Source organism: Fundulus heteroclitus, chromosome 15, assembly GCF_011125445.2.
Source record: "Fundulus heteroclitus isolate FHET01 chromosome 15, MU-UCD_Fhet_4.1, whole genome shotgun sequence".
Taxonomy (NCBI): Eukaryota; Metazoa; Chordata; class Actinopteri; order Cyprinodontiformes; family Fundulidae; genus Fundulus; species Fundulus heteroclitus.
Genome location: NC_046375.1, coordinates 83,759 through 99,433, shown reverse-complemented (window position 1 = coordinate 99,433; position 15,675 = coordinate 83,759). Strand labels below are relative to the sequence as shown.

At 38.3% G+C, this 15,675-nt stretch overlaps 1 long non-coding RNA gene across 1 annotated transcript in view; it reads right to left on the bottom strand.

The window, feature by feature from the left end:
• Nucleotides 1–3,570, bottom strand: part of LOC118566118 — a 55,599-nt gene extending 52,029 nt beyond the window's left edge. Inside the window, exon 1 of the long non-coding RNA XR_004932813.1 lies at nucleotides 3,494–3,570. This is a non-coding gene — a long non-coding RNA (uncharacterized LOC118566118). The remainder of the gene's footprint in view (nucleotides 1–3,493) is intronic.
• Between the last annotated feature and the right edge of the window lie 12,105 nt (nucleotides 3,571–15,675).

The window sequence follows — 15,675 nt, the reverse complement described above, 5'->3', positions numbered from 1 at the left end:
TTTGTGTTTTATTATTATTTTCTACTCGTCCTTAGCACGATCGACCAACTAAATGAAAGGCCTCACATCCGATGGTCGCCTTTTTGGTATAATGGTCGGGGTCCCCACTTATCAAAGCTGCAAACGTCTTCGCAACAGTCAAGGACTTAAGCATCCCTGCCGCTTTCATCCACAACAGAAGTGGACAGCCTCTTGCACAAACCTAAGACAAGAGGACTTTAATGGACCAGCTGCAAACTGCTCAGCCGGTCACCTGTTCTCCAGGTGAAAATCACTCTGCCACTCCTCCCCCCTTGTGGGAAAGTCCGTATTTCAGCTGAAAACGTATTCTAATTAAATTTTGAATTTTAGTTTAATGTTTAAACCTTAGTCACCGTTCGGTATTGCGAACCCTGTTTTATTTGCCTTAAGGATTAAATATAATTCATTATTTCTACCGGCTTTTACTTTTTCTACCTTTTAGGTTTACAGTTTTAAATTTTTAAATTTCTTGAGGTATACTTTAAAATGGGGTTTAAAATTTAAAAGCTTGCAAGCATTTTTGACCAATTGCGTTTGTTTTTAAAAGAGCTGGAAAATAATCCCCTTACCGTCTCATGAAAGAAAGGTTCGGATCTTCGCGCCGACGCCCAGAGACGCTCCGAGACCAGGAGCTCCTCCACATCCCTTGAAAATCCATTCGGGGTACCAGAGGCCGGATAACCTCTCCGGGTTGGCCAAAACAGCTCCTGTCCTCGGACTCCCTCGCTCGTCGGTCGGAGATCTTGTTCGTTTACGCCAAATTGTTGTGGGAGTTTTGGGTGGAATTCTAAGCAATAGTAACTGAGCTCCCATCTTTACTAATTAACGAGACGGTGGTATAACGTTCCAGCACTTTTATTGAGAAACAGAGCAGAGATTCACATAGATGGAAAGTAATCGCACCCCACGGTTCCGCTGCAGTCTCTGTCTGCCCTGTCTCTGTCCGTGTCACTTTTCGGGCTTCCCCTAATACTGCACCGTGGCCTTCCCATGAGACAAAACAAAGACAGTCTATCGTAAACAATCAGTATCCCTCAGCAGCTGCAGCATTTGGCCTTGCAATCAGAAAACAGTGGATCTTATACACAGACATCAGGTCTCCAGGCCTCCTCTGTCCGAGTGGTGTGAGGCCATAGTGACTTCAGAATAATAATTCTTATAACATTTACCCATTTGGTTGACACAGTGAAAAAATAAACTTTAGAGCCTCCATGTGTGAAGAGATGTTTCTAAAATGTCTTATTTAGGAAAAATGTCCTGTTTAGGACAGCCGATGTATTTAGAACCAGCATAGATTAGATTTACCTGTTGCTCAACAGTTCATATAGTTACTGCAGAGACATGACTGGACATATTCAACATAATTTATTTAGTTCAGAATATGGATTTATTAAGTAAATGTTATATTACACTCTTATAGTTACACAGCAGTGTCAGCATCTACAGTAGCATTATTAAGGAACTTTGTCTTATTTTATTTAAGATAGCATAATAAAAACAGACCATTAAATAAAACAAGAGCAGAGCTGCAACATGTTCTACAATATTTAAACAGCATTAGTTAAAAAAAACTATTTATGTATTGAAAAAGTACATCACATACATACAAGGTCTGTATTTTAGGCTTTTCTCCACTAGAGGAACTCACTGCTCAGTGGTGGTATTTCCAGACTGATTCTCTGGAAAACAATCTGTAACTAGTCAGATTGATCTAAATTAAAGCCCTTTTGATACTGCTTGCTTACAATGAAAATAATTCACCTGATTTATAAAACATTTAATGTCACGTATTTACTGATGCTTTAGTAGAGACTGTCTGGATCAATGGTAGCCTGAGCAGAAGCTTTATTCACAGAGCTGTATGTCAAAGTTTCAGAGACCTAAAAAGAAACATTAAACAAAAAAAAAGACACTTTAAGAGCAAAATAAGACTTCTCATGTATAAAGCCCTTAGTGATCAAGCTCCATCATATATCAGAGCTCTGATTACCCCGTATGTTCCTAACAGAGCACTTCGCTCTCAGACTGCAGGTCTGCTGGTGGTTCCTAGAGTCTCTAAAAGTAGAATGGGAGGCAGATCCTTTAGCTATCAGGCTCCTCTCCTGTGGAACCAACTCCCAGTTTTGGTCCATGAGGCAAACACCCTGTCTACTTTTAAGACTAAGCTCAAACCTTTCCTTTATCTTAAAGTTTATAGTTACAGTGGCTTAACTTATCCAGAGCTGTCTCTTTAATTATGCCGCTCTGGGCTTAGGCTGCTGGAAGACATCTAAGCCACTTTCTCCCACACTGCTGTGTTCTCTTAAGAAGCTCCAGTTTTGTGTTATTTGCTGTTATTTCAGTTTTAACTTTCTGTTCTCTCTATCTTTTTTCTCCTCATTGTTGCCACATCTGGCCTGGTGTTCTTTTTAGCTGGGACACCATCCTGGAGGGAGTACTCAGCTGGATTACTTCATGTACTCCTACAGATGATACAGTCCTACAGAAAAATACAGCTTGGCTCCTAGAAGTCACTTCTCTCCCAGTGGATGTGAGGGTCTGCTCATCTGCTCCACTCTCCCCTAGATGCCTGCTTCGTCACGGTCATTGTTTGCATATTTATTGTGCAGAATTGGAAATGTTTTCACTGTGAGTTTTTTTTATTTGTTATGCGTCACGACTAAACTGCAGCCTGGTTTAGCAAGGTACAATAGCTGGGAGTCAGTCAGAATCAGAGTGAGAGTCTGGGCAGATCAGGGCTGAAGGCTGCAATGGGCTGTGGGTGTGATTATTTTTAATCCCTGCTCTGATTCTCAATAAAATGCTGGAACTTGATCAATTCACCGTTTCCTTTTATTCAATAAGTAACTGGGGAATAAGTTATTATTTCCCACAACACAGTCCTACGTTTTATTCGGCTAATTAATTTACATTGGCTTGCAACAAGGTCAAGTGACTTCAAAGTTTCCCCCAGTGAAAAAAAAAACAACAATATCAACTAAACTCTGACTTTCCAGTTGAAACAACTATATAATTATTCAGTGATTCACTCACTTGACTTTATTCTTCCTCTGTTGATTTATTTCCTGAAAAGAAGCAGATTTAGGTTCAGTTTTATGCTGTGAAAACTTCATTCATGTTTTCTAATGATCATCACTTACAAGAATAATGATCTGTGTTGGTGTGTGTATGTTAACAGTCTTAATATAATAATTCCTTCTTTTTTAAAATTGAAAAAAAAATACACCAGTAAGATGAATTTACAATGAACAAAATATGTTTTTACCTTTTGTTTTCTTCCATCTGCTGATCACCAGAACAGTTATTATCATCAATGCCAAACAAAAGGGACGAATGATGAACGACCAAAACCAACCTGATAGAAAAATACTTATTAGATCCACACAATCATTGATCAACAAAAAGGCCAAACCAAACCAGCAATGAATAATTTAATATTAAGGCTCTGAGCTTCAAAAAATAACGGCCTCACCATGAAATTCTGATAAGTTGTTGATATTTGTAGATGGATTTATTTCCATAGAGGTCCATTTGCTTGATGGTTCTGCTGTTGTTGTTGTAGTTGTTGCTAGTTGTGTTATTGTTGTCTTTGTTGTCTTTGTTGGTGACCTTCTTGTTGATTTAGTTGTAGGTGGTTGTGTGGTGGTGGTTGTTTTTATTGTGGCCTGTTTTGTTGTTGTTGATGTTGAATCTTTAAGGGAATTCAACAGAATAAAAAATTATGTTAACACTTAACCATTAGATAAGGAACCACAGTTCATGAAAATGTTCTCACCTGTTCTCCCACCAGAGGAACGAAGCCTGAAGTCAAACATCTGAACTTCATTAGTGCGACTATGTGTCACTTTACACTTTAGGACTGGAGGAAGGTTTGACTCTGAGTTACGGACAGATGCTGGAAACGTCACAGTAGCAGAGCAGGACTGTCCTGATTTCTCCTGGTCTGAAAACTTTTCCTCTGTTCCCTCCTTCAGCCACTCCACTGTGTGTCTACAGTAGCTATATTCCATCACAGAGCAGATTAAGAGGATTTTATCTTTCTGGTTTTGTTGAACCACTGATGAAGATGGAGATATGAGACAAAAGCAGGAAAAGGAAAATTAGTTATATTGTTTTTATGTTTTGAATCATATCTCAGTTTATTGTTAGATGGTTGGTTCTGACCAGTGTGATGATATAAATACTCACTGTTAACAACAGACAGATAAATGAAAGAGTCTGGTCCTTGTTGTTGTCCGTCTATAAACTGTTTGCAGATGTAATGACCAGCATCCTCCACTGAGACCTTCTTTATAACCAGAGAACAGTCTGCTGTAACACTCAGTCTGTCTGATTTAGCTGCTGCATCTTTGTGAATCTGTCCAGTTTCAAACAGTCCTACTGTTTGGCTGTTATCACTGAACAACCAGGTGATACTTTCATAATAATTCCGGGTATAAATCACATTTCCACAAGACAAAGTGACTTCATCTCCAACTCTGACTATCAAGTATGTTTTTTTTCCAGCTGCTGCTGCTGCTGAGAGAAAGAGGACAGAAAAAATAAAAATATAAATAAAATAATGACTCTTCTGTTCCGTTATTGTAGTGCTTCCAAATAGTGGGGTGCGGTCCCTGGGGGGCACAAAGGTATTGTGGAGGGCCCACAACAGCCTTGCTTTTTTTCTGGCCAGATAATACAGGCCTTCTAAATCATTCCAAATGTGAGAACAACACCCTCTGCTGTTTGGTCTGTACCTGCGGTCAGTTGTATGAGGAATACTTTTAACTCCTAAAAAGTACAAAACTTCATGTAATAGAAGTTTATTAATATTAAAGGTTCATATTTTTTTGCCATATCAGGTTCATAGCTAGTTAAAAGTTGACTACAGGTACAAGTCGGGCTAAAAGCCATTTATATTGTTAATATTAAATTGTTAAAAAGGTGTGGCAATGTTGAAACAGTCTAGTTGTTAGAAACCATTGGTATGTAAAAACGTTTCAAAAGAGTTAAATTTTTTACCAATTAATTTGGGATGGGGGCATTTTTCCCTCTGATAGAAAACATTTGCGAAACACTGCCTTAGTGTGAGGATCATTTTAGACATTCATCTGCTGCTAAGTCTGTAGAAACATGATTGTCTCAGGAAAGATAATATATTTAGTTCTTACCTGTTAGGTGAAACATCAGTATCAGAAATAAAGATGTTTGTCTCTTTCTAGCAGGGATCATTGTTCCTCTCCGTCTCTCTGGCTGACAAGTTCACAAATGATTCAGAGTCTAAAGAGGAAACAGATGAATATATGAGGGGCTGTGTGGTTTGAGAGGTGTTACCTCCTCATCATGACTTCACTTTGTATCACATCCACCATTTATTATTTGGCATTTCTAAATAAAAACGCATGAAAACTTCACATCATCCAATTGCAATTCTCCTTGCAAAATTTTTTGTTTTTGTTTCAAGTTTTGTACTTTTGTATACATATTAATTCCACAACTCTACAGCTTTTATATCTGTGGTCAGTGAGCTGTTAGTTTCCTCCAGCAGTCAGAGCTGTAGGTAGAAGCTGTTGCTCTGGTGGTTTTCTTCTTCCTTTGCTTTAAAACCATGCCTTTGTGCAGAGAAGGTCAAACTCTTAAATAAAACATCACATTTGTGACTTTTTTTCTTGAAATGTTGTTGTCCTATCAGCATTTAATTAATTAAATATATTTTAACCTTACTTTTCTTTAAATGCTAATATACCAGCAGAGCAGACAGTTTACTTTCAGTTTGATCCACTTCTCAGAAATAACCAGCAGTGAACGTTACCACAGCATGTTACCACTATCACTGGGGTAATTGTTAAAAAAGGTTTTGGTTTTTCTCATTTGTCCTTTCATCCCTAGTGCAGTTTTTTATCATGAGATTAAACAGATTAAAAGGAAATAATGATAGCAAATGTTTAAAGTTTTAAACAATTGTTTTATGAACCTCCTTAGTATAAACCAGCAAAAAAATAAACATTTAATGTAAATAGTGTAAAACTAAATATATGGTAAAAGGATGTTTTCTATATTTACTGTATAATATGTAAACCAACAAAAAAGATTAAATTAGCTGGAAACTATAGGAGTTATATGCTCATGCTTGTTTCTTCAACATGATCTAAAGTACTGAAAGCTAGTGATTAGCAGTCCCATCTTCCTAGAAAACATGAACATTGATAGGTTTTTATAAATTTTTCGTACATCTTTATGTTTGAATAGGCACAAAGTCGAACAATCAGGAATCCTTCACCAGCTTCCAGTTCTGGAGAGAGCAGAAGTATCAAAGCCACATCTGTTTTTGTTCCTTTGACATCTTCCAAGCTTAATGGCAATAAATAATACTAATAATACTAATATTACTTTGCATAAATTTTTCAAATTGTAAATAATTGGAGTCTAAAGTCAGTCCTATAGACTCAGATTCTCATGATTTAGATCAGGGGTCACCAACATGGGGCCCGCGGGCACCAAGTAGACCCTGAGGACCACATGTGGTGCACATGAGCCTGTTCTAAGAAAAAAGCACAATCCACCAGTGAGCTGCTTCTAAAGCTTAATTTTATTCCGTTACTCTTCTTCTTTATTCACACTTGCATTTATGTAGATTTAAAAACAACAATATCTATAACAAAGGATGAAAAATATTCTTATTTTACATAAAGTTAAGGTGAACCCCGACTTTTAAGTTCAGAGGTCAGTACTGGTGGCCCTTTGTGTGACACAACACCAATGATGCAGCTATTAGCTCTTAGGATTTGAACCGGCCACCCACTGGTTACAGGAGAATCTCCTCAGCCACAAATACATTCATCAACTGCCTGGACAGCAGGTTCCTCCAGTCTGCAGTGTTAATGTTGAACTACCTTTTTCTGGCAGCTGTTCAACCCATTAAAAACTAAACAAATACCACATCAGCACAGGCCTCTAATCTAAAACAGTTAAACTTGTGGATCATTGATCTGGCCAGGTCAGTAGGAGAGGCTATTGTTGGTCATTGTTGGCTGTTCTAGTGTTAATAAAAAAACAACAACTGGGTCACTGAAAGGGGAACAATGAGCTGATCCCCAAAAAGGGAAATGGTTTTGCAGGTGGAGGTCACAGACATTTTCCCTCCTTGTGCTTTTTTTGACAACTTTTCAGTAGTTTTGCATTTGACCAGGGTCAGAGTCACTGCTGGTAGCATGTGGCAAAACCTGGACCCTACAGAGGTTAGTAGGCAGGCCAACTCCACCAGGATGGCTCATCAACATGTGCCATTACCAGTTGGTTAATTGTGTCTCCCAGTAGTCTCAACAGCATGCAGGCGATTCCTGGAGACAGGAAATTACTCTAGGAGAGCTGGTCAGGGTAAAAAAATCCTAGGCTCATCATTAGGATCATCATTAGGCCATTGTCCCAATACTCACACTCCACCCTACGACTACACCCCTCTATGAAGTGTGCATCTAGTGGAAGTGCACATAAGGGTTTGATTGCACAGGTTACAAGTTTGCAAATTTGGAGAATTGGGACACTATAGGTTATTTTTATCTATTTATTACACTGAAGGCCACACGAGCAGGCTGCTTGTGTCAGTGGCTTTGTGTATTGTTTTTTTTTTACTATAATTTTCTATAGTTTTATCTATTCTATTAATCAAGTTGTGTGTGTGTGTATGCTACCACTCTTCTCTTCACTTTTTTCAATAATGGATGCAACTGCTTTTTGGACGATTTTCTAATTCTTCTCTACATTGGATTTGCTCTCGGATTTGCTCTCTTCAATTACATTGTAGTTGTTTAATTTAAAATCCAATGTGGTGGCATGCAGAGCCCAGATCATGATGACTGTGTCACTGCCCATATATTTCATGGCCAAACTGTAGTATTAATGAAATTCTTTTTGACTGACTCTGGTAGAGAGACGGAGCGTCTACTTCCTCTGACTCTCATGATGTCACTTCCTTAAACTGACTGATGGTTAGGCTTTAGCTTAATATAGATAAGACATGGTGGAAATGCAGTCAGAGGTCACAGCAGCATAACGTACTTTAAACATGAACGGATTATTCAGAATGATCCAAAGGTTAAAGGATTACAGAAATATAACTTTTATAATGAATCTTTCCTGTAAAACAGCTAAACATGTGACCAATAAATGTTCAGAATTACCAGCAACAGACTGATCATTAAGTTTTCAACAGTGACGTGTCAAAAAGAGGAAGATGATGAACGTGTAAAAAACATATTTTAAATATAAATGTGTGAATGTCCAGTTCTTCTCACCTCTTGGATGCAGTTAAGATGTGAACTGATCTCAGTTCCTCTTGGAACCATGAAAGGTTTATTTCTGAGAACTGAAGAGGCTTTCTGTGAAAATATTGTGGCAGAAGTTTTAATACACAGAATATAGAGTTTGATGGTAGCTAACAACACCATCACCAAGGAAATCCCAATTTAGACTCCACTGGTACGTTATTATAAAGACAGAGAGAGACATTATTTCAAACTTGAATCAACAGTTTATTATTATTAAAAAAAAAATTGGTATAGGCAAAGATTATAATAAAAAAAGAGATGAACAATAAACTGATACCTATAATGAGGCTTACCGGTAGGTGCCAGTGAACCTGTCCTGGATGAGAGGCTGTCGAAACAGAAGAGGAGATGCCACTATTCAGGGCAACAGCTCCACAATATGAATTAAAACTTTGTGAGAATCTGAATAAAACATAGAACCAATGGAAAAATGTAAAATAATAAATCCCTGAGTTCCGTCCAGCACAAGCAACAGTTAAAGCCGGAGGAGAAAGTGCTGGATGATGCACCTCCTCTTCTTCCACTTCTTGGGGGACGTAGGTGTGGATAGCTTTGTTATTTTATTCTGTTAACACTGAGGACATGACAAATACAGTATTCTCTGAAATATATTTAAAATAAAAACAGATAAGACAAAAGCTGAAAAACTTCATCTGGAGTGTTTCATTTCTCCCTTCATTTAAAACAGGGAGACAGTGTTGCAGTTATTTAGAGCAGGAGAATAATTTATGTATAGAAATAGTACAGAAAGAACATTAACGTTCAGAAAAACTAAGCAGAGAATCATCATGTGTATAGTCAACAAGTCCATCTGAATTAAAAGTTAAAATAAAAATGTTGTCTTTGTCTCTAACAAGATGATGCTCCATTAGCTTTTGCAGCTTCCTTCCTCAGGTCCGGCATATTTGCAAAAAATGAAAAGACGGTCAATCCAAAAGAGAAAAAAAAATGCCGATCCTCCCAGATTAAAACAATGTACACAGTCGGCCTGTCATCCTAGACGGTGGCTAACTTATCTTGTTGACTGACTGAATAATAAGGCCAGCGTGGGGGAGCTCAACAAGCAGCGTCTTCAATCGCTTTGAGGCCCAACAGGAAGCTTTTCTTGTTTTTTTATCTAGGTGAGTGAGTGGATGGGTCTGGGTCTGAGGCTCGGTGCCCTCTGGTCCACTCATGCTGACTTGGGCTCTTCCCCTCCTTACCTCTTGCTACTCCATCCACCTACGCCCAGACGGGCTCAAATTATGCTGCGCTGGAGGGCGGGCTTTGGCATGCAGTGCCCTAATTTGCTAACTTCTTTACTGAGATAATCCTAAAAATTAGAGGATCAGTCTGTACATCCATATCAACTCCAGAACCAATGCTTTATCCAACTGGAACTTATCCTGACCAAATGTCCCAATTCAGCCAAATAAACTACAAAAGCTTAGAAGAGATCATTCAGCAGCTAAGTTCCTCCTCCTGCTGCTGATGTTCTACCCACAGCTTTCTTTAAGAAAGTTTTACCTGTCATAGCGTCTGATTTCACTCAAATAATAAACACGTCCCTTCTGTCAGGTGTTATCCTCCAGTCCCTAAAAACAGCAATTATCAAACTACTGTTAAAAAAGAACAATTTAGACAAACTACTACTCCAGAACTACAGGCCCATCTCAAACCTCCCCTTTATTAGTAAGATTATTGAAAAAGCTGTGTTTCAACAATTAAACACCTTCTTAACTACGACCAGCCGATTTGACGTTTTCCAGTCAGGTTTCCGTGCTCACCACAGTACAGAGACCGCCCTTATCAAGGTGTTTAATGACATCCATATAAATACAGACTGTGGAAGAACCACCGTGCTGGTTCTATTGGACCTCCGTGCAGCATTCGATACTGTCGATCACTCCATTCTGTTAGAACGCCTGGAGAACTGGGTCGGCCTCTCTGGTACAGCTCTCAACTGGTTTAAATCCTACTTAAAGGACTTTTTTGTATCTGTAGGTAACTTTACATCCCAGACGACAAAAATTACATGTGGGGTTCCCCAAGGGTCCATCCTGGGTCCCCTCCTTTTCAATATCTACATGCTCCTCTAGCTCAGATAATAAAAAACAACAACATCAGCTACCATAACTATGCAGACGACACACAGCTCTACATCACCGTGTCACCAGGTGACTATGGACCAGTTCAAGCACTGAGTAAATGCCTAGAAGAAATCAATGCCTGGATGTGCCAAAATTTTCTTCAGTTGAATAAAAACAAAACAGAAGTAATAATATTTGGACCAATAGAGGAGAGATCAAAAGTTAGCACACAGCTTCAGTCGCTTCAGCTAGGAACCACTGATCAGGTCCGAAATCTGGGTATAGTGATGGACTCAGACCTGAACCTTCAAAAGCATCTAAAGACAATTACAAGGTCGGCTTTCTATCACCTGAGGAACATTTCTAGGATTAAAGGACTGATGTCTCAACAGGATCTGGAAAAATTAATCCATGCGTTTATCTTTAGTAGAATAGATTACTGCAACTGTGTTTTCACAGGTCTGCCTAAAAAGTGGATCAGACAGCTGCAGCTGATCCAGAACGCTGCTGCCCGCGTCCTCACTAAGACTAAGAAAGTAGAGAACATCACCCCAGTTCTAAAGTCCTTCCACTGGCTCCCTGTATCTCAGAGAATAGACTTTAAAATCCTTCTGTTAGTCTATAAATCCCTGAAAGGCTTAGCACCTAAATACACCACAGAGTTGTTATCAGTGTAGGGTGAATGCTGGCCTAGTGATTAGAGCAGTGTGCTTGTTCTCTGAGAAGTACCCGGTTCGATCCCCACAGCCTGCACCCTGGGTCCCTGAGCAAGACCCTTAACCTCTGATTGCTCCCCAGGCGCCGCACAGTGGCAGCCCACTGCTCCCCAAGGGGATGGGTTAAGATGCAGAAGTGAATTTCTACATTGTGAAATCAATAAAGTTAAATTATTATTATTATCAACCCTCCAGACCACTAAAGTCTTCTGGCTCCAGCCTGCTCTGCATACCTAAAACCAGAACTAAACACGGAGAAGCAGCATTTAGTTCCTATGCTCCACTTATCTGGAACAAACTTCCAGAAAACTGTAAAAGTGCGGAAAGCCTGAGTTCCTTTAAATCAAGATTAAAAACACATTTGTTTAAAATTGCCTTCGATTGCTCTAGTTAAACTGTTTTACTGAAACATCACTAGTTCAACTTTTTTAGTCCAACTGTTTTTAATGTTCTATTTTGTTTCTACATTTTATCCCTACTTGCTTTTATTCTGTTTAATTTTCCTATATTTTAATCATGTAAAGCACTTTGTTTCTGTACTGAATTGTGCTATACAAAAAAATTAGCCATGCCCTAATTATTTGGTACATGTGTGTTCTGAACCAATAGGGCTGTACTGGATATTTAAGGTCCAGATACCTCTACTATCATATTCCTAATAATTACATGTATAATTTAATACAGAGGTAGGGATAAATATTAAAACAGGCTTTTGTGGGCACTCTGGTGGCACAGACCCATATATGGAGGCCTTAGTCCTCGATGTGGCCATCCCAGGTTCACCCTTTGCAGCATGTCGTCCCCCTCTCTCTTATCCCCTCTTCCTGTCAGCTTCCCTTCATCAAAGGCCACTAGTGACAAAAAGGAGAATAAACAGGCTTTTGTAAATGATTCTGGGTTTTTTAGTGACGCTTCTCTTCCTGAGCTTATTAAAATCGCCTCCTGTACTTTAAGGAGATATTTCTAAAGTTATCAATCGCTGACGTCCATTAGATGAGCAGAACAATCAGACTCCATCAGTGGCTCCAACATTTTCATAAGTCACTGCACTATTATCTTCATCACTGCTCACCTGGGAACAAGAAAAACAGGACAATCACTTTAACTGAGGCACACAGAAGTAAAGCAGATTTTCTTGCTTATTTATTAAATAGAAAACAAGCTGCAAAATAATATTTGCAACTTCGGTGCTATTTAATTTTGACTCTCTGTGTGGAATTACATTACATTTATGGCTTCTATGTTCTACTGAAAGTCAGACACACAAAACAAATCTAGGATCGCCTCCTGTCAAGAAGCTTGTAAATAGTTAACATAAAATCAATATCTTGATTGCTTTTAAGCTAAGAACTTACAAAGATTTCTTCCCCACGTAGTTTTTTTCCTACAAAGAAAAAAAAAGAGAACTTATCTTTATTTATTTTTTATAACATAATTTTAAAAAGTTTTTAAAATATTATGTTTTATGCATTAACAGCCTCACTTTTGATCCTGATCCAGATGTTGACGACGAAAACTGCTGTTAGGAGTGAAGCTAAACCCACCAACACAATGAAGAACCTCAATGTCAGCGTTTCTAGAAGGGAAAAAAGCATAAAGATTTACACTTCCTGGCCAAAAAAAAGCCGTCACCAGAAAAACGTCACATTAATATTTTGTCAGGCCACCATTAGCTTTGATTACGGCATTCATTCCCTGTGGCATCGCTTTAATAAGTTTCTGCAATGTCACAAGATGTATTTCCTCCCAGTGTTGCATTCATTTTTCACCAAGGTCTGGCATTAATGATGGGAGAGTCTGCCCGCAGCACAAAGCCTTCTCCAGCACATCCCAAAGATTCTCAATGGGCTTAAGGTCTGGACTCTGGTGGCCAATCCATCATGAAAATGACTTCTCATGCTCCCTGAACCACTTTTTCACAATTCAGGCCAGATGAATCCCGGCATCATTATCTTGGATTATGCCCGTGACATCGGGGAAGAAAAAAATCTATTGATGGAATAACCTGGTCATTCAGTCTATTCAGGGAGTCAGCTGACCTCATTCTTTGAGCTCATACTGCTGCTGAACCTAGACCTGACCAACTGCAGCAACCACAGATCATAGCACTGCCCCCACAGGCTGGTACAGCAGGCACTAGGCATGATGGGTAAATCACTTCCGGACACATTTTTTCCTTGAAGACGATGGGTCACCACTATCCTTCCAGTTTTTCATAATGCATTGGACAGCCCAATTTTGGTAGTTCTGCAATCTCCTAAGATGATTTCTTTGCTTGATGCATACCAATGATCTGACCCTTCTAAAACAGACAGACATCTTTTCAACCATCACAGCATGACATGATTCTTTAGGAAATGAGAAGCAACTCATTGCAGCGGTTGGGGTTAATAAATTGTTGGCAGCTAAAATATAATTGCCCTTGCAGTAATTATTCAATTGGAGGCTTGTACCTATTTCCTTAGTTAAATCTAGGCGGCACCATATTGTTTTTGGCCAGGCAGTGTAGATTAAGCATGTTAAATTCTAGGGAGAATAAAAATATTTTAAAGGGACAGTGCGTAATTAATTAGTAAGAATCAAGTATTGCGTTTATAAATACATATTCAGGCAAAGTCTAACAATAGTACATCAGTTGTAAATGGCAGAAAACTGGATCAATTCTTAATAAATTGAAAGTAGATGGTTCAATGGATCCACATTACAATGGAGAATTTAAAAGGATCTCTAATTTTAGGGTTTGATGAAATACTTTCTGATGTTGGTCTGATGGATTTTACATCTCAATGTGTAATTTCTGTTTCCGTTATTTAAGCTATCGATGGTGGTGATATCTCAACTGAAGACAAATAAAGATCACAAAACCTAAAAGTTTATATATATATATTTTTTTTTTTTACTATTTAGTGATTTTTTAATTATAAAGCTTAACCTTCAAGCTCTATTTTGATAGGCCACTCCAATCATCAAGGATTGTTGGCTAGCAGTGTCTACACCACCTCAACACAGTCCTGACTCTTTACATGAGTCGTTCCCTGATGGTGGACTGACCTATGGAGCTGTACAGGAAGCAGGATGTCCCTGTCTGTCTTCAAGCAACTCTTGAAGATCTAGATCTTCAGAGAGCATCTCCTACCCTGAACTTCTCCACTACTGCACTCTCTCTTTCTGCTCTATCTCTACGTCTAACCTTTCACTTCTGACAGAACCTGACTGGTGTGTTCCTTCTAAGTAGCTTATTGTTAGATTTTTTTATGACCTTTATATAACCAGGTAAAACCACATTGAGATAAAAAAAATCTCTTCTCCAAAAGGGACCTGATAGGACGGCAGCAGAGTTACAGCAAAACAAGGATACAACAAAATTAGAGATGTACAATATTATCTGCATGTTATCAATATTTCCTGATTGACAATTATTTCCTGACATTCAGCCGGTGCCCCAACTTGTTAATTTTGATTAGAAATCACTAACTTTATTGATAATTCATTATTCCTCTTGGCATTTATTCAGAGTTATTCATAGAAAAAAATAACTATTGTTTCAGAACACAAGTTAGCAGCTTTGTTTCTGAATATCGTATCAGTAGATTTAACAAATACCATAAATATACTGACAGAGTTAATAAAAAAAAATGGAATAGAGATGAAACAACAGATGAAAGAATAAAATTTAGAAACATTGACATTAAACATGTCCGGGGCTGTTTATGAGCGCTTTGAGGACTGGTAGTCCAGCAACCTGAGGTTCTTCCTTTTGTCTGTTTTCCTTTCCCGCTTTCGCACTAACCTGCAATAAATATACGCCAGAATAGACCTTAGAGACCAGGGAGATTATACTAGACTTTTCTGACTAATATCACTAACATGTTGACCACCATTGGCTTCCTTGTGTTAACTGAACCACTAAGTCCTGATGTGACATCAGTCACACCGCTTCAGTCTGTCAGCCATCTTGTGATAAATTCACATTTTAGCCTCCATCTTGTTTGTCCTCAACTTCCTTCAACCTGTCAGCATGACGGCTTATTAACGCAACATTAAGAATCAATTCTCCATTAAGCTTTTGTTTCTGTAGTTTTCTTCTTGTCTATCTTTTACCGTAATTATTACTTAGTTTTTATGACCTAGTTGAAAACATTACTGCACATCACTAACCTAGTTAAATAGTTTTAATTTAACTTAACCTCTTAAGACCATTATTGAGAGTTATTCATGGCCAAACCAAATTATTGTTGCACGACAAAGTTAGCAGGTTCATTTCTGAAACTCTTATCAGTAGACTTAACAAATACCATAAATATTATGATAGAGTTATTAAAATACAATAGAGAAGAAACAATATATGAAGAGTAACATGTAATTAAAATTAAACATTGATATTGTCGCTACCTTTTAGTGAGTTTGATAAATCACTTCCTGTTGTGGGTTTGATTGATGTTGGGTTTTTAGGCTCCGCTGCTGTCATTCTTGTTGTAGGTGTTGAAGATGGTTTGGTAGTTGTAGTAGTTGTTGTTTTCATCATTGATTTTGTCGCACCTGGATTTTGTAAAATTTTATTTT